Consider the following 19882-nt stretch of genomic DNA (forward strand, 5'->3'; position numbering starts at 1 on the left):
TTTGTGGTCTACATTAATGACTTGGATATGAATGTAAAAGGTATGATCAGTAAGTTCGCGGATGATACAAAAATTGGTAGGGTGGTAAATAGCGAGGAGGGTAGCCTCAGTCTGCAGGACGATATAGATGGGTTGGTCAGATGGGTGGAACAGTGGCAAATGGAATTTAATCCGGAAAAGTGCGAGGTGATGCACTTTGGGGGGACTAACAAGGCAAGGGAATACACAATGAATGGTAAGACCCTAGGCAAGACGGAGGGGCAGAGGGATCTGGGTGTGCAAGTACACAGATCCCTGAAGGCGGCGGAACAGGTGGATAAGGTGGTAAAAAAGGCATATGGGATACTTGCCTTCATTAGCCGAGGCATAGAATATAAGAGCAAGGAGGTTATGATGGAGCTGTATAAAACACTGGTTAGGCCACAGCTGGAATACTGTGTGCAGTTCTGGTCGCCACACTACAGGAAGGATGTGATCGCTTTGGAAAGGGTGCAGAGGAGATTCACCAGGATGTTACCAGGGCTGGAGCGCTTCAGCTATGAAGAAAGACTGGGCAGATTGGGTTTGTTTTCCTTGGAGCAGAGGAGGCTGAGGGGGGACATGATTGAGGTGTATAAAATTATGAGGGGCATAGATAGGATGGATACTGAGGAGCTTTTTCCCTTAGTAGAAGGGTCAATAACTAGGGGGCATAGATTCAAGGTAAAGGGCGGGAGGTTTAGAGGGGATTTGAGAAAGAACTTTTTCACCCAGAGGGTGGTTGGAGTGTGGAACTCACTGCCTGAAAGGGTTGTGGAGGCAGGAACCCTCACAACATTTAAGAAGCATTTGGATGAGCACTTGAAATGCCATAACATACAAGGCTACGGACCAAATGCTGGAATATGGGATTAGATTAGACAGGGCTTGACGGCCGGCACGGACACGATGGGCCTCTATCCGTGCTGTATAACTCTATGACTCTATGACTCTAACACGGGTGTAGTGGCGCTTCTTAGTTTCCAAACAGGCAGGCCACTGGGCTGTGGGGCTTTTAACATCGAGTAGACGCGTGTCGAAATAAAACGTTCCCAAACGTAGCTTTGTCTTTTAAACGGTTTACTATAACACTTAACAAACAGAATTACAAAGCAAACACGTATAAACGAACACGGTCAAAAACTGTACTGCTCCAAACCTCACAGCTTCTGCCTCTTTCACCACGTGCAGTTTAAAACTGTAAGATGGCTGCACCCATGTGTGGCTTAGGGACTGTTCCATTGTGGCAAGAATGAAGGGGGTGTCGGACTATACTACTGGAGCAAGAAAATAGGGGGTTTCTTAATACAATAAGTCGTTCAGGTAAATTAACTGTATTATGCCATTTAGCCACTATTTTAAAGTATTTTCTTAAGCTTTTATGGCTCTTACATTCCGGCCCCTAATTGACTAGGCACATGAAGCATATCAATTACTCAAACATTAAGAGTCATAAACTAATGAGTTCAACATATTTACAATACAAGTGTCCACTTTTTTCTTTCGTTCAGGAGCTTTTCACTCTGCTTCTTGTAGCAGGCAGAGCTTTGTGATCGGTCTCTCCAGGGTACTGGTCTTGGTTTGCAAACAGACGCGACGAACGACGCCTCTGGAGTCTGGCATGGTCTTAATTATTTTTCCCATCAACCAAGAATTTCTTGGGGCTGAATCATCCACAATTAAGACAATGTCTCCGACGATGAAGTTCCTCTTTATTTTGGACCATTTTTGACGCTCCTGTAGCAGAGGTAAGTATTCTCTTGTCCATCTGGTCCAGAAGAGGTCTGACATATACTGAACTTGCCTCCACTTCCGACGGGCATACAGATCTTCCTTTTTGAAGACTCCCGGGGGCATAGCTGGCTGTGTTTTCAACAACAACAGGTGGTTCGGAGTCAGGGCTTCGAGGTCATTGGGATCATCTGATGTCTTAGTTATCGGTCGGTCATTAATGATGGCTTCGACCTCGCACAGAACGGTTTGGAGTCCCTCGTCGTCCAGCGCTTGCTGCTTCAGTACAGAACTGAGTAGTTTTCTTACGGTGCGTATCTGTCTTTCTCAGACACCTCCGTGGTGGGATGCAGCCGGAGGATTGAAGATCCACTTAATTCCTGTTTGCATCATGGCTTCCTGTATTTTAAGCTGATTCCAACCTTCAATAGCTTCCCGTAGTTCTCTCTCCGCTCCGACGAAATTAGTGCCATTATCAGAACGCATAATGGACACCTGTCCTCTTCTACAGACAAAGCGCCGCAAGGCGTTAATACAGGAATCAGTGTCAAGCGTGTGTGCCACCTCAATATGAACTGCTCTGATGGTCAAACAAGTGAAAGGCACACCATATCTCTTGACAAGGCTCCGTCCTCGCTTTACCTCGAAAGGCCCGAAATAGTCCACCCCTACGTTTGTAAATGGGGGCTTGTCTGGTAACAAACGGTCTTCAGGCAGGTCTGCCATTTTCTGCTCCCCAGCTCTAGCGTGTAACCGTCTGCAAACAATACATTCAGAGAGTATTTTTCTTATTACGGAATTAGCTCCTGGAATCCAGTATCTTTGTCTTAGCTTCGCAAGCACGTGATTCCTCCCACTGTGTCCAATACTCTGGTGTATATGCTGAAGAATGAGAGTAGCAACCCGGAGGTCCTTAGAAAGGATAGCAGGATGCTTGGCCTCCTCTGGCATAGCAGATTTGTTTAGTCTCCCTCCCACCCTCAGTACTCCATCTTGCAGTGTAGGGTCCAGCTTGTAGATATGACTACCTTTCTTGATTGGAGTATTTTGCTGTAGAGCTTCGGTTTCTTCTGGGTATCTTTGTCTTTGACTGAAGCAAACTATCTCCTTCTCAGCCTTGGCCAAATCCTCCACGGTCAATGAATTCTTGCTCAATGTGGTCTTGTGCTGATGCATATACTGCTGTAGAAGCATTCTCTGCTTATCAGGGTTACTTTCAGACTGACTGATCGTGGCTCGGTACTCTTTTCTCTTACCGCTCAGGTGTAGCAGCAACTCTTTCAACCTTAGAAACCATGCAACTGCTTTCCTCAACTGGTGCCATCCTGAGAAATGGTTAACAAGCTTGTTCACTGTGTCAAAGTTCTCTTTCGTAGTTATGAAATTTACTGTGACTGATCTCTTGACTTCAACGTCGTCTTCAGTAATCTGACTTGGCATATCTGGTCTTTCTGGCCATGATCTCTCTGTTTCCAGCAGATAACTTGGGCCTTGTATCCAAGTTTCACTCCTCATGAAGTTTTCAGCCTTCAATCCCCGTGAGGCTTGATCTGCTGGGTTTAATGAGGTGTTTACATACCTCCATTGAGATGGTTGTGTAGCTTCTCTAATGGATGAGATTCTGTTTGCTATGAAGGTCTTGAAGCGTATCTTCTCATTCTCTATATACTTCAGCACCGTCGTGCTATCCGTCCAGAAGACAGATTCTTCTAATGGGAGCTGTAACTCTTTACGCATCACCTGGTCAACTTTAACTGCAACAACCGCTGCCGTCAATTCCAGTCTCGGGATGGTGACCTGCTTCAGCGGAGCCACCCTGGATTTTCCCATGAGGAAGGCACAATGTTTCTGGCCCTGTTGATTTGTCGGCAAGAGGTAGGTAGCCGTGCCATAGCCGTCCTCACTGGCGTCCGAGAAATGATGTAGTTGAGCCGTCTTTGTAACTCCAAAACTCGCGGGCTTGATGCATCTACTGACGTTGAAGCTAGAAAGTTGTTGCAAATCTGTCAGCCATCTGTGCCATCTCTGAGCTTGACCTTCTGGGATATCTTCATCCCATCCTCTCTTGTCTCTACACAGCTCTCGTAGCATCAGCTTCACCGGCAGAATGAGTGGTGCCAGGAATCCGAGAGGGTCGTAGATGGAACTGACCACGGAGAGAATCCCTCGTCTTGTGGATGGTCTTTCGTTCACCATTATCCTGAAGTTGAACGTGTCTGACTCGATGCACCATTGTACACCAAGAGCTCTCTCGATAGGAAGGACATCGTGGCTCATGTCCAGATCTTTGACTTCAGTGGCTCTTTCCTTTTCTGGGATAGAAGCTAGAACTGCTCTGCTGTTGCTTATCCACTTAGTCAGATGGAATCCTCCATTCGAACACAGAGTTCTAAGGTCTCTTGACAGTGCGATGGCATCGTCTTCTGTTGACACGGACTTCAGACAGTCATCGACATAAAAGTTTCTGAAGATTGTCTCCACAGCCTCGGATGGTGCTTTGCCCTTGCCATCTTCTGCAGTTTTTCTGAGAGCGTAGCTTGCACAGCTGGGAGATGATGTGGCTCCAAACAGGTGTACGGCCATTCTACATTCCACCATCGCTTCACTAACGTCGCCATCTGGCCACCAAAGGAAACGCAGAAGATCAGCATCTTCGTCAGGGATTCTGACTTGGTAGAACATTGATTCTATGTCTGCCATCATGGCAACGAGCTCTTGTCTAAACCTAGTCAAGACGCCAATGAGGGTATTAGTAAGATCAGGACCTTGAAGCAGCTGGTCATTCAATGAAGTTCCTCTGAATGAGGCGGCGCAGTCAAACACTACACGGATCTTTTTCTTCTTTGGGTGATACACCCCGTGATGAGGAATGTACCAGACCCTTCCATCGTCTCTGTTCAACTGTTCTTCGGGCACTTTTACAGCATAGCCTTTCGCTATGATGTTTCTCATGAAGTCTTTGTAGTCTTCGTGAAAGTCGGGGTTCTTGTTCAGCTTTCTCTTTAGACTGATGGCGCGTTGCTCTGCTATGCAGCGATTGTTCGGCATCTTCGCGGTCTGTCTTCTCAGTGGCAAACCAATGTGATAGTGGCCATCAATGAACTGCGTAGACCTTGTCATCAAACCCATGAACTGATGGTCTTCTTGTGACATCTCTGTCTTTTCCTCACAGCTGCGTTCTGAGAAGTCTGCGTTGAACTGCTGTATCAACAGCTCTTCAATGCTTGCGATAGAGATGCGATTAACTGTGACGTTTTGTCGTTCCTCCTTGTTCGACTTGTGGCCATCATCTCTCCTTACCGGTCCATTGATTACCCATCCAAGGGCTGTCCTGACGGCGTAGGGTCCGTCATCCTTGCTGTTTATCACCTGCCATGGCTCCATAGTTTTGTAGGCATTGGTTCCAATTAATAGGCCAATTTCTGCTTCAATGTATGGGAGACGCACCTTTTCTAGGTAGGGCCATCTATCCACATCCTTCTGCAGGGCTAGGTTCCCTATTCTAACAGGAATCTCCCTCTGTGTGAAAACATTAGGCAGGTCTATGAAGTCCTTCTCTTCAAGTCCACACACTTCTAGGTCTGACAGGATATAGCTTTGCATTGACTTCTCATGACCCATGGTGCGTAATAGGATTTCTGTTCTTCTGCCTCTAACGTTCAGCTGTCGCATGAGTGATTCTGTGCAGAACGTTGCTGAGCTACCTGGATCCATGAAGGCGTAAGTCTCCACAACCTTCTCACTCCTTTTAGACTTGATCCTTACTGGTACGATGGCAAGAATACAGTCACTGTCACCGGCCCCAGTGAGTCCACAAGTCTCTGGTTCTAGCGACACCAGAGCACTTGAAACAACCTTCTCGTCGGTATTGTTTTCTTCACTCTTCTTAGAGACTTGTTCTTCTTTATGGATATGCAGCAGACTGGGATGTTTCTGAGTGCACTCTCTGCATGTTGTTCTTTGCTTACAGTTTCTACTCAGGTGCCCCTGAGAGAGACATCCAAAACATAGGCCGTTGTACTTCAGGAATTCGATTCTGTCCTTATGTGGCTGTGCTTTGATGTCGCTGCAGAAATCCAATGTATGATTCTTCTGGCAGAATAAGCATGGCTTCTGAAAGGCATTAGCAGGCGTCACTGTGCTGCTCTTTTTGGGAGATGAGTTCTGGGGCCTTTCTTCCTCGGCCTGAGTGACGATAGTTGCAAAGCTGCTTCCCCTGGAACCACCTTTCCTGAGAGTCTTTGATTCAGCAGGCTTGGCTTTCACTCTTCCATCGGTGGTCGGGCTGACATCCTGGATGTTTCCAAACAATGGGTCCCTAGCAATTTTAGCCTGTTTGTCTATGAAATTCACTAAGTCTGCAAACCTGGCTCTACTTTTCCGTCTCTCCATTATCTCAAAGGCTGTTCTTCTCCATTGTTCTCTCATCCTGTAAGGAAGCTTAGAGATGACGATTCTCATAGTCGTAGGATTGTCCATCTCTTCCATGAATTCAACATCCTCCATGGTGTTGCGACATCCTATGAGGAAGAGAACATATGCGTTCAATGCCTCTCCGTCTTCCGATCTGATCTGTGGCCACTTGGTAGCCTTTTCGATATATGCAGTGGCTATCTTCAGCTCGTTACCATAGTGCTCCTGCAGCAACTTCCTGGCTTCTATGTATCCCCGGTCCGGTCTCATGTGTTCACAGCTTCTGACCAGGTCTTGTGGTTTACCACTGGTGTACTGTCCCAGGTAGTACAACTTATCACTGCTGCTCTCTGTCTTGGAGTCAATGGCTTGTTCAAAGGATCTGATGAAGGGCTTATACTTGAGTGGGTCGCCTTGGAACACTGGTATGTCTCTTTGAGGGAGTCGAAGCAGATTCTGTTGTTTTACAAGCATCTCTGTAATTTCGTTCTGACGTTGCATCACTCGGTATAGGCTTCTCCCTGTGTCTTCAGGCCTCTGGTGGTCATCAGCAGGGTCTAGTCTAGACCGTCTGACATCTGGGGTAGCATCACGTGCTCCTGTTAGTGGAGAGGCCACTCTTCCACGCTGTAATGCCGGGGAATTGCTTTCGGGCTCTGTTGTAACTCTTGAAGGTGCCCTGGATCCAACTCTATGTGGCAACGTTGACTGGCAGTGGCTCCCGCCGTCCCGTGAGCCTTCATAATCTTCGTACACACTCAACCTGGCATCTGAGACCTCGATAGCTGTTTTCATCTCCAGCCGTTCTTTCTTTGCCTGCACCTGGGCCCGCTGGGCCTGCACTTGGGCCTGTTGGGCCTGCACTTGGGCCTGCAGTTGGGCCTGTTGGGCCTGCAGTTGAGCCTGCAGTTGGGCCTGTTGGGCCTGCAGTTGGGCCTGCAGTTGGGCCTCTTGGACCTGCAGTTGGGCCTCTTCCCGTTCAAGAGCTTGCTTCTCATCTAAAGATGCTGCGCGCGCCATCAACGCCGCCCGTTCAGCCTCCGCTCTCATGCGTCGCGCCGAGCTTGTGGTAGAAGTGACTGACCTGCGTCCAGAAACAGAGCTACCTTCTTTTCGATTTTTGCTCGGTCTGGCGGAAGTCTCTGAAATGCTATCGTCTGGTCCGACTTCATCGTCAACCTTATCTTTCTCTGCTGTATCAGCATCTTGACGAATTTTTAACATCCACTGCTCCGTGGCCTTGATATAGTCCTTAATGCTGGTTGATTTAAGATCAAACCAGTCGTGCTGATCAGTGTTTCCCTCTTCTTCAGACAGAAGTGCTAATACATCTTCATTGAGTATATTAAATTCTTCATGCAGCTTGGAGAAATCGTAATACATCATGTCTTCAGCTTTCTTAATATTAGCATTATCTTCCATGAGACGATCAATTATCTTCATTTTTCCAGTTATCTGAACTAATTTAGCCTTCCTTGCACCTATGCTTCTATGTAACTTCTCTTCCCTTGCCTTTGGGGTGAGCTTTATTTCCCTCTTAGGGCCAGCAATCCTTCTGGCTGGGGGAAGCTCCTGGCTCCGTAAGGCCTCGGCCATTTTACCCGCAGCTCTTATTTAGCTTCTCAACAGAATGAACAAAGCAAGTAACAGTCACTGTACCTTTGCTTTCTTAAATTGTCATCTGGCTCCGTGACCATTCATGTATACGTTCGCCGACGATTCCGTCCCTTCCTTCTTAGGGAGCTAGTTTTTGACTAATGTAGTGGCGCTTCTTAGTTTCCAAACAGGCAGGCCACTGGGCTGTGGAGCTTTTAACATCGAGTAGACGCGTGTCGAAATAAAACGTTCCCAAACGTAGCTTTGTCTTTTAAACGGTTTACTATAACACTTAACAAACAGAATTACAAAGCAAACACGTATAAACGAACACGGTCAAAAACTGTACTGCTCCAAACCTCACAGCTTCTGCCTCTTTCACCACGTGCAGTTTAAAACTGTAAGATGGCTGCACCCATGTGTGGCTTAGGGACTGTTCCATTGTGGCAAGAATGAAGGGGGTGTCGGACTATACTACTGGAGCAAGAAAATAGGGGGTTTCTTAATACAATAAGTCGTTCAGGTAAATTAACTGTATTATGCCATTTAGCCACTATTTTAAAGTATTTTCTTAAGCTTTTATGGCTCTTACAACGGGGTCACAGTCATAGAATAAGGGGTAGGCCATTTAGGACTAAGATGAGGAGAAATTTCTTCACTCAAAGTGTTGTAAATCTTTGTAATCCTCTACCCCAGAGAGCTGTGGATGCTCAGTTGTTGAGTATATTCAAGACAGAGGTCGATAATTTTTTGGAAACAAAGGGAATTAAGGGATATGGGGATATTGCAGGAAGGTGGAGTTGAGGTAGAAGATCAGCCATGATCTTGTTGAATGGTGGAGCAGGCTCGAGGGGCCAAATGACCTACTCCTGCTCCTAATTCTTATGTTCTTATGTTCCCTGCTCTGTTTGTCCCTGCCTCAGACACTGGTAGGTGCTCTGGTTGGTGTGGAGATTAAGCTCCTCTCCTGTGAACCTCTGCTTTGTGAATATAGGGTAAGGTCATCAGGTGGCGCCATTTTTTGCACAGAAAGCTGTCAGAAGTAGCACACAGCAACTCATTGGAGTCAGGGCCTCATTTCTGCTTAGTTAAGTCAACCAAACTTATCAGCTAATTTATTATCAGTAATAATTTACCATACATCGAAGCAACACATAGATTTTACAGTTCTGCAGTTACTGTGTGTAGGGAGCAAAATAGTTACCATGAAAACCTTTTGTACCCACAGACATATATATTGTAACTAAGTTCTGAAGGCATCTTTGAATCTTGCAGTATCTTTCATAATCAGATTGAGGTATCTGTTTCATATGGTTTGTTTAATGGTGTATTAAAGAATATGCAGGACAGCTGTAGGTTTAACAGGGTGATGTATTAACAACTCAAGACTGATAAAATTAACATATTAAATAACAGTTCAAGACTGATAAAATTAACATATCTTACTTTCAAATAGCAATTTATGCCATCTCAGAGACAGGAATGTTTTCATGTTTTGACTTTGCATTGCAAGCCTTTTGTTGTTGCATGTTACACAAACTGAGCATCGCCCAATCGCAACAAGATCATATGATGTTGGCGAACTAGTTCACATTTCACAAAACACAAAATACTGCAATGTTCAGATTAGTTCAAAAAGAAATCACTGGCCATTCTATTAGTGGTAACACTTGTTTAAAGTTAACATTTGCTCAGGCGCCAATTCATTCTCCATACATTAATTAACTGCTGCCTTATTACAGCAATTTAGACTGACTATGCTGCCTACTATGTACAATTCTTAACCCAAGCAGCTGATCCATTATTATCTTAAAGTCCTTGGGGATACACATAGAGTGTGTGTAAGCAAAGAAAAGTGGAATTCAGGACAAAAGTAACTGAAATTTTGTACCAAAGATCATCAATACCTAAAATTAGGGGTTGAGCTCATCTTTGACCTGCGACCTACGCTAACCAAAGGTTTATTTACATTAATCATTTTTGGGCAAGGGGGCTTCACAAGATAGAGTGAAAGCCAAATTAATAGAAAATAAATGTGACTAGTGTCAAATAATTAAATACAACTAATCTAGTATTTGCATTTACATAACAGGCTTGTTTGGTTCCTTTATGTTTGAGCTTCAGGAAGCAAATCGTACATTAATAGAAGGCGGTAGGAAATTAACAATAGCCCTGTATGTTAATGTTAACCTTATTATATTTTCAGCAGCTTTGAAGATTTTGCTTAGACTTGCTTTCCTTGGATACTTCTTCATTTGACATTTGCGCCTGTGCTGTTCAGTAACTCCAGCTCCTTGCATACTTGCAGAAGCAGTCTTCTGTTTACACAGCATGAGATAAAAAATACCTTTACAAATGTATTGTGGCCCTAAGCAATACAAATCAGGTACCTCTGGACACCTCAGTATTACTGTTTACATATGGGCAAAGACTCCTCTTACAAAAACTATCTGTCATAATACAGGCTATGGGTTTTAAAGGCTCCCTATGGAAAAGACGGAATGCTGAGTCTACAGAAAGTGATATATATGTGGTCTTATGTTTATTCTCTAATCCACTAGTGCTATTTACAATCAACGCTTAGCTTATTAATCAGTTTAATGACAGTGCTGAAATGCATTATCAAGGCTAATGACCTTGGTAATATGGCAGCAAATGGGCATGAATAGAAAAGAATCAAACATGCTGTTTTAATGAGTGCTTCCTGATGTATCCAATAACCTACTTGTTTATGCCTAATTAGGTGTTTTTACGACTATTCCCTAGGTAGAATTACACAGGAAAGAGTATCAATGGCTGAAGACATCTCTTGAGGAATGCAATGAGCAGGTAAACTTTTTCTGCTGCGTAATTCTGTGTAATTATTATTTTTGAAATAAAAACAGAAAATACTGAAAATACACAGTTGGTCAGTCCACATCAGTAAAGCAAAAAGACAGGTTATGATAGTGTGTAGCCTTCATCAGAACATTATAAACTGTAGTTTCTTCTCTTCTGTATGTAATTGTACATCACTTCAGCATGCAGTTGTATGTCACTCCTATATGTAGTTATAAGCTACTCCTGCATACAATTATATGTTACGTCTGCATGTAGTATGTCACCCCTATGTATTTGCGTCATTCCTGCAGTTGTAAATCACTCCTGTATGTTGTTATAAGGAAATGCTGAAAGTAGTTGTAAATCAAATTCCATTACATAGCTGTAAGTTACTAGGAACATAGGAACAGGAGTAGTCCATTCAGCCCCTCGAGTCTGCTCCACCATTCAGTTAGATCATGGCTGATCTGTATCAACTCCATTTGTCCGCCTTAGCTCCATATCCCTTGAAAACCTTACCAAACAAAAATCTATGGATCTCACTCTTAGAAGCTCCAAATGTCTTAGCATCCACAGCCTTTTGGGGGAGAGAATTCCAGATTTCCACTACCTTTTGTGTGGTAAGTACTTCCTGATTTCACACCTAAATGGCCTGGCTCTAATTTTAAGATTATGTCCCCTCGTTCTTGATTCCCCCACCAGAGGAAATAGTTTCTCTGCATCTACTCTATCGAATCCCCACCAGAGGAAATAGTTTCTCTGCATCTACTCTATCGAATCCTTTTAACATTTTAAACACCTCGATCAGGTCACCCCTCAATCTTCTATACTTAAGGGAATACAAGCCATGTTTATGGAACATGCCCTCTTAATGTAACCCTCTAAGCCCAGGTAGCATTCTGGTGAATCTGCGCTGCACCTCTCTAAGGCCCATATATCCTTCCTGAGGTGTGGTGCCCAAAACTGAACACAGTTACTCCAGATGGAGTCTGAACAAGATTCTATACAACTGAAACATAATTCCACCCCTTTGTATTCCAGCTCCCTCGAGATAAAGGCCAACATTCCATTAGCCTTTTTGATTGCTTTTTGTACCTGTCTATTGGCTTTAAATGATTTTAACATAAGAAATTGGAGCAGGAGTAGGCCATTAGGCCCTTCGAGCCTGCTCCGCCTTTCAATAAGATCATGGCTGATCTTCTACCTCAACTCCACCTTCCCCCTTTATCCCCCATATTCCTTGATTCCCTTAGCATCCAAAAATCTATCTATCTCTGTCTTGAACATACTCAATGTTATCCTGCTCCTCCTGGCTCCACATCAAACTTAAAAAGAATGTTGACTTACCTTTTTGGTGGCAGTCGCTTACTAGGCTACATCCACACCAAGAAAACCCAGCGCCTCAATGGCTTAGGGCAGCCCAATTTCCCAGAGGGGTCCTAAAACAGACATTAGGGCCCTCAGTGGCCTATGAAAGGGACCTTATGCCTGTATTAAGTAGTAGTCCCGGATGCCTGAACAATTGCTTGACCCAATATTGCATTGGACATCTTTTAGGGGCCCTTGTGGCGCAGGAAATTGGGGGGGGGAAATTTGGTTGCTTAGCACCTCCCGTTAGCGCCTCTGGGGGGCGCTAATGGGGTGCTGGGAAGTTAGCGCCCGAGCGTGGCGATGTTAGCGCTGCTCGTGAAATTGACCAGACATTTTGTGGCGGCGTTAAACACGACTGCCATGATCTCCTGCGCCTGCAGATTGTGACGTCAGTCGAGCGTGCAACGCCCCAGTAGTGCCCCGGACCAGATATTGAGTCACGCCACCTGCCTTTCCGCCTGCCGCTAGCAACAACAGGTAGAGGGGAACGTTTTGCAGTCAAGAAGGGGCCGCTTCCTGCCTTTTTTTGTCGGCGACATTTTTGCACCTCGCATTCTGAGAGGAAGAGAGACTTCTGGAGAGATTCAACGCTGTGTGAAGGAGTTTTGGGTACTGAGCAGCACTTTGCAGGTTCATTTTGATTCGACCTTCATTACAGCGATTTAGAAGAGACTGTGGGGGCTGCACTGAATCGGGGCGTCGTCCTGCACCTGCAGAATCAGAGGCAGTAGAGACGCAGAGAGAGACTGGCAAACATGGCCAGAGGGAGGAGGGCCAACAGGCCTCTGCACAGGAGACCTTACCCTCCCAGGGTATTCAGGGAGCAGTTCTCATACGTTAATTTGTCTGAGGAGCAGTGTTTGCGCAGGCTGCGCTTCTGCAAGGAAGTGGTCACTGAGCTCTGCCACCTGCTGCAACCAAATCTGCAGCCTCAACTGAGGACCAGGACGTCTCTGTCGGTGGCAGTGAAGGTGACAGTGGCTCTGAATTTTTATGCCAGTGGCTCCTTTCAAGCTTCTACTGGAGACATCGCCAATATCTCCAAGTTCGCGGTCCATTGTTGTATCTGGGAGGTGACAAATGCCCTCTATAAAAGGAGACGCCAGTACATCTCTTTCCCAATGACCCGGGCCAAACAGCATGAATGCGCATTGGGCTTTGCGAGGATAGCGGGCTTCCCCATGGTGCAGGGTGCCATTGACTGCACACATGTGGCATTGCAGGCACCGCATGAAAATGCAGAGGTATTCCGAAACCGCAAGGACTACCACTCCTTAAATGTGCAGTTGGTCTGTGACCACACACAGCTCATACTCACCGTCAATGCCCGCTATCCTGGCAGCAGCCACGATGCTTTCATCCTGCGCCAGACTGGTGTGCCAGACCTTTTCCAGGCACCGCATCACCCAAGTGGATGGCTCCTCGGGGACAAGGGTTATCCACTCTGCACCTGGCTGATGACACCGCTCTGTAACCCCAACACCCCTGCTGAGCTGCGGTATAATGAGAGCCGTATCGCCACCAGGAACATAATTGAGCAGATGATCTGCATGCTGAAGCAACGGTTCCGCAGTCTGGACCACTCAGGAAGAGCCCTGCAGTACTCTTCTGAGCAAGTCTCCCTGTTCATAGTTGTGTGCTGCATACTTCACAACCTGCCAATCTTGAGGACCCAGCCAATGCCACCAGGGATTGGTGCATCACTTGAGGAGGAGGAGGAAGAGGAGGAGGAAGAGGAGGAGAAGGATGAGGAGGAGGATTAGCAGCAGCACCAACGTGGGAGGGAGGCGCACAATGTTGCCAGTGTAAGGGCCATCCGTGAATGGCTGATAAGAAGCCGCTTCTAGGCCCCTACTCAGAAGATGGCTTCTGGCACGGAGAACAACATCATGGAAAGCAACCCGCACCCCTATTGCCGGCCAAAGCTGGAATGATTCTAAAGGCCAAAAATGTAAATTTTGAATACAAAAACTTTTTTCTTTAACAAACTCTGTGTGTGTCATTTCTTCAAGACAAACAATTAGATCATGATTTGTTGTGTTGGTTTCTAACAGAACTCATTCTCACAACATGGAGATAAACGGCAAAACAGTAAACAAATGTAATCACACGAACCTCGACCTCTACCACAAACATTCCCACCATTTATTTAGACCTCCTACTGTTTGCCCTTCGAGGGTGATCTCCATCCCCTACGCACTACCCCCCTTCCCACCTACTGCTCCTCCGTAATGGGGCCCCAGTGGCTGCAGCAAGGCTGGTGGAAGGCTGCTGAATGTCAGATCCAGAGACTACAGATGCCCTTGAAGGATGGCCTCGACCAGCTCTGGGCCTGGAGGCCCTGGCTGCAGACTGCACCAACTCTGCATGGGCGGCAGCAGTCTGGGCTGGCTGTGTTGCAGTCCGTGACCAGTGCAGTGGGGAAGTGCCAGCGGTGGGAGCAGGAATGCTGTCATCCTGAGAGAGGACGGCACCTTCCTGCTCAACCGACACACTGGCACTCCCACGGGGCAGTACTTCAGCAGCCAGAGTAATCTGCTCGAGCACAGATTGCTGGCCTGCTGTGGCACCATGAGAGCCCTGGGGCAATGTGGCCGACCCAGCGAGGATGGCAGCAGTCAGTGCTTCTGTGACATCAATCTGAGTCTGCATGAGAGCAGTCTGAGACTGGATGGCACCAGCCAATGACTGAATTGCAGCACTAAGCCGTTGCATTGCGTCGGCCTGTGCTGCAGCGGACTGCTCCACACTCCTAGCCGAGATTCAAGGCTGCAATGAGCAGGGTGTGGCTGGACAGCAACATGGACCCGCCCCTTTAAGAACTGGCTGGCGCCAGTCTGTCTGTGTTCCATTGCTAACTGACATCACCTGAGCTTCGGTAGCGCTCTGAGGTAGTGCCTCGCTCCTCGACGTTAGTGCCTTAAGACAGGTGTGTAGCACCTGATTTAGCGCTCAAATCACCTCCAGGGGCGATAGAGGCCAAGTTTGCAGTCAGAGACGATAATTAGCGGCGGGTGCTGAACTTTGCGCCTGGCTGATAATAGCGCCCCAAATGGAGCGATACCGAATTTCACCCCCTTGGTCCCCGAAATTGGATCTCATTGTGCTCAAATTTTACAGATGTAAAATGGATGCATTGAGGTTCAATTTCCACCCTGTTGTATTTTGGCAACACTCATCAGGAGCCTCATTCTGTTGCTTTGAAGGGATAATTACTAGTCCTAGCCCCTTTAGGGCTACCCCGGATCAGGCGTATTTCTCAGTTCACTTTCTACTAAAGTTTGAGGTAGCCGAATCCTAAAGACACTTAATTGGGTCTAAAGGTCCAGACTATCTCTCCCTGAAGGAAAGGAACAACCTGAAAATGTTACCGTCCTCCAGATAGCACTTTTAATAAGTTTAGCTAGACTGTAACGTTCCGGATATTATGAGGGTCCGGAAAACTCCCCCAGAATTCTGCAACTCCTCACCAAAGAGTGTACAGAGATTGAGTTTGCGAGTTTTTGTTACAGAAGTTTTATGAGAGACAATTCTAAAAATATATAGATTTATTAAAGAACCGACCTGTAATTTACAGTTGGTGAGTCAATCGCAACATTAACAATTCCAAAAAGAGAAAGCTTACAATCTTATCAGAGAACCTTACTTTCAAATCTTAACTTCGCTGCAGTTTTACAGTTCTTAAAGTTCTATTCAGGATATCCACCAAAATCAAATACCTTTGATCCCCGAGGTACAAAGAGTTGGAGACTTACAGAGCTGCCTCTGAAGCCGAGAATTGCTTTGCCCCTTTAAAGCGAGTCTACTATCCCATTTGAGAGTTCAATATTTATACCCTTTTCCAGTGGTATTTCCTTTAAGGTTTTCTGCTGATGTAAGCTAATTATCTCTAGTCATTTTTCTGCTGACCCCTGCAATTCTTACAGTCACCTCAGCTGGTAGCATTACAGAATTATGTCTCCTCTCCAGGTGTTCAAAGTTTACCATAAAAAATGGTGTGACGACAGGTGTGTTTTTTACTTGATGTAATTTTTACGAAGGCAGATGTTTGTGCTTCTTTACGAGGTGCAAATTAGAACACTTTATCCAGGGTGAACCATTGTTTCGTTCCCAAAGGTCAGCCTGTCGGGAGCCTTTAACCTTCTGTTTCAATAAGGTTATTGATTCAGTGTCAACAACTATCTTATCTCTATAGCCAGAATGCTATCACAGCTTTTTCATCATTAGGTTTCTAGATTTCCGGACCCAGTGTGTCATGTTTTAATAAGGCCAGAATTCTTTCAAAAGATAGTGGCCTAGAAATTCAGTTGGTTGCGCCAGCTGGTAACGCCATAAGAGGGCTATATTTCCAGCGCTAGGCACTTAGCGCCCGGGCGCAGACCGATCTGCGCCAACACCCAAATTCAGTTGACATTTAGCGCCGGCGCAAAGTGTTTGCGCCCGCTCAGCTGCGCGCGCAGCTTATGACGTCATCTCGTCGTGCAACGCTGTTTGTGCACCCCAAACCGGAAATTCAGTGGCGCCCGCCCAATGTGGGTGTGGCGCTGCTAAGAACTGTGAAGTGGAACGCAACAGAGGCCCTGTGGGCCTCGGGGAGCGCTAATTAAAGGGCACTTACACTGACCTATAAAGCCCAGCCATTTTGCTGCAATTACTTTACTGCTTTGGATTTCTGGACAGAGACCAAGGGACAGAGCTTACTGATTTGGGACAACATAGGAGAGGTATTTTTGGCTTCTGGCCAGTGCTTTGACATTTGATTCATTTGATTTCACTGTTTTCAACTTGATTATGGGGGCTGTATGGGGGTCCAACCCTCAGTTGCAGCATTATGTGCGAAGGGCTCGCAGACGCTGTGAGAGAGGGCCAGCCATGCCTAGACGCAGAGGGGCCATCAGGCGTCGGCAACGTAGGCCTTACCCACTCAGGCAATACCGGCAGCAGGTGTCCTATCTCACCATGACTGCCGCGCATTGTGTTAAGAGGCTGCGCTTCAGAAGGGCGGTGGTTGCAGAGATCTGCCAGCTGCTTCACAGAGATCTGCGTCCACAGCTGATGTGCAGGACGTCTCTCTCGGTGGAAGTGAAGGTCACGGTGGCTCTGAACTTTTATGCAAGCGGCTCCTTCCAAGCCGCTGCTGGGGACACAGCGAACATCTCCCAGTTCGCCGCGCATCGCTGCATCCGGCAGGTCACCGATGCACTTTTCGCGAGGAGACACCAATTCATCTCCTTCCCCATGACCTGACAGAGGCAGGAGCAGCGTGCAGTCGGATTTGCCAGGATCGCGCACTTCCCCATGGTGCAGGGCGCCATTGACTGCACGCATGTGGCTATGCGGGCACCTATCCACAATGCTGAGGATTACCGCAACCGGAAGGGCTACCATTCCCTAAATGTACAGCTGGTGTGTGACCACAGGCAGCGCATCCTAGCTGTCAATGCCCGCTTCCCAGGAAGCAGCCACGATGCATTTATCCTGCGCCAGACTACTGTGGCTGACATGTTCGAGGCACAGCCTCCACCAAGGGGATGGCTTATCGGGGACAAGGGCTACCCTTTGTGTACATGGCTCATGACCCCGCTCCGCGCGCCCAGGACCCCAGCGGAGGAGGCATACAACGAAAGCCATCAAGCCACAAGGAACATCATAGAGCAAACGATAGGCGTCCTCAAGCAACGGTTCCGCTGCCTGGATCGTTCTGGCGGATCTCTACAGTATTCGCCGGATAGAGTCTCCCAGTTCGTCGTCGTGTGCTGCATGCTGCACAACCTGGCTATCCGCAGGACTCAGGCACTGCCACCTGACATTGCACCACCACCTCAGGAGGACGAGCAGGAGGACCATGAGGAGGAGGAGGAGGAGGAGGAGTACCAGCCCAGGAGGGAGCCACAAGGTCCAAGGGCCGTCCGCCGGGGGCTTATTGATCGACACTTCTAGGCCCCCCTATCAGGGAATGGGCTGTGGCAATGAACGCACCTGAAGGCAGCCGCACCGCAAGCCCTCAGCCGGTTAACGCAACAACCACTTGAAACCTGAGACGTGGACATGCTGAATAAATAAAAAGCTTTATTTCACAAACTCAGGGCCCTTCCCACATGAAACAGAAAAACAGACAAGACCCCCAAAAAACAGTCAAAAACATCTGTCACTCCCAAAACCTGGGGAGGTCTAACAAAACTTGCCCATCCAAATGGCCTTCATCATCGGTCTTACAAAAATAAGCCCCCCCCTCCACAACACAAACACCCCCATAAAAACAAAAAATGCCTTGATCCTCGGACTTACCAAAATAATGCCCCCCCAGAACACAAGCCCCCCAATATAAAAAAAACCGCTATCACCACACTCTAATGGGTGTGCCGAGAGGGCGAGTCCTTAGACAGGCTTCTCTGGCCCCTGCCCGACCTGCTGCTCCGCCTCAACCTGGGCCCTGCGGGTGTGGCAAGGCTGGGGGAAGGCTCATGAGGGCCACAATGCGTGTCGGCAGATGCCCTTGGGGGTCGGCCTAGACGAGGCCCGGCCCGGGAGGGGCCGGCTGCTGACCGCTGCAGCTGTGGCTGGCCAGCATCAGTCTCAGCAGCAGCTCGTCGCACCTTGGCTGGGGGAGTGGCAGTGTCGGCTGCACCAATGGGGGCAAGCTGGCTGATGGCAGGCGCGCGCTGCTCGCCAGAGACACTGGCACTCGGCCGGGCTGGCAGTGCAGCAAGCGCAGCAATCTGGTGGAGGCCAGACCGCTGTGCTGCAGCAGGGCGGCGGGTGCCCTGGCGATGCTTCCGTGCCACAGCGAGTGTGGCAGAAGTAAGTGCCCGAACTGCCCTGGTATGTGCCCGCATCAGCTCTGCCAGTGTCTGGACGGCACCACTCATCTCGCGAGTCGCGTCCTGGGCTGCCGCGAGTTGCTGGACACCCCTGTCGTGCGCTGCCGCGAGTTGTTCGACCCCCCTGGCCTGTGATTCCCCAAAAGCGACCACACTATGAGCCAGGGACTCAATGGCCTGAGGCATCTGTTGCACAACCCCCATGAACTCCTGGTGGCGCCGCTCAGACGCCGCCGACATCTCATCGAGGAGGCGCACCTCCTGGGCGAGAACCGTCTCCGGACTGGAGGGCGGACTCTCCCTCTGGGGAGAAGGCCGCCGAGCTGGCCGACCCTTCCCGCGTGCCTCGAGCCCACTGGGCCCAGGATCTGCCCTCCCCTGCAACACCTTCCCCCTCTGGGGAGAAGGCCGGCGTGCTGCCGGACCCTTCCCACGTGCTTCGAGCCCACTGGGCCCAGGATCTGCCCTCCCCTGCAACACTTCCCCCTGGCTCTCCTGCAGGCCAGACGTCTCCCCTCCATTGCCATCCCCTGGCGCGGATGAGGGTTCCCCCGATGTGCCGCCTTCCTCCTGGTCCTCGTCGTCCTCCTCCTCCAAGGGCCTGGCACTCTGAGCTTCAGGGACCACCTCCTCCTCACCAGCTGAAAGCAGGAAGGCACAAGAGTAGCTTTAGAGTGAGGACAGGGCGTCAGCGAGGGAGGCCTGAGTGGTGGCATTATGTGCATTTGTCGGTCAGTGCGAAAGGATGTAGATCTGAAGCGCAAGGGCAACGACAGAGATCCAACCAGTCATGTCCTTACCAGTGGGTCCCAGTACAGGGTCCGCATCTCCGATCGCAACAGGGCCAGTCACCCGGGCACGCATGAGTCGAGCCACGCTCTCCTCCAGCTCACTGAGCGCCTGGTACTGGGGACGGCCTCCCCCGGTGGCAGACTGGCTCCTCAAATTCCGCGCCAGCTTGGCCTGCAAGAGAAAGGACGGCCTCTAAGTACAGTGTGGTGCCCTGTTGCTGTGTGCACTGCCTCCCATGGTCGAATAGCTTGGCCAGTGTGGTGCCCTGTTGCTGTGTGCACTGCCTCCCATGGTCGAATAGCTTGGCCAGTGTGGTGCCC

At 48.3% G+C, this 19882-nt stretch overlaps 1 pseudogene; it reads left to right on the top strand.

Annotated features, from left to right (window-relative positions):
* LOC147119964 (uncharacterized) overlaps positions 1 to 19882 on the top strand; it is a 1277156-nt pseudogene that overhangs the window by 730248 nt on the left and 527026 nt on the right.

The sequence above is a fragment of the Somniosus microcephalus genome, chromosome 4, assembly GCF_052327205.1.
Source record: "Somniosus microcephalus isolate GS21.2 chromosome 4, FLI_Smic_1.0, whole genome shotgun sequence".
NCBI lineage: Eukaryota > Metazoa > Chordata > Chondrichthyes > Squaliformes > Somniosidae > Somniosus > Somniosus microcephalus.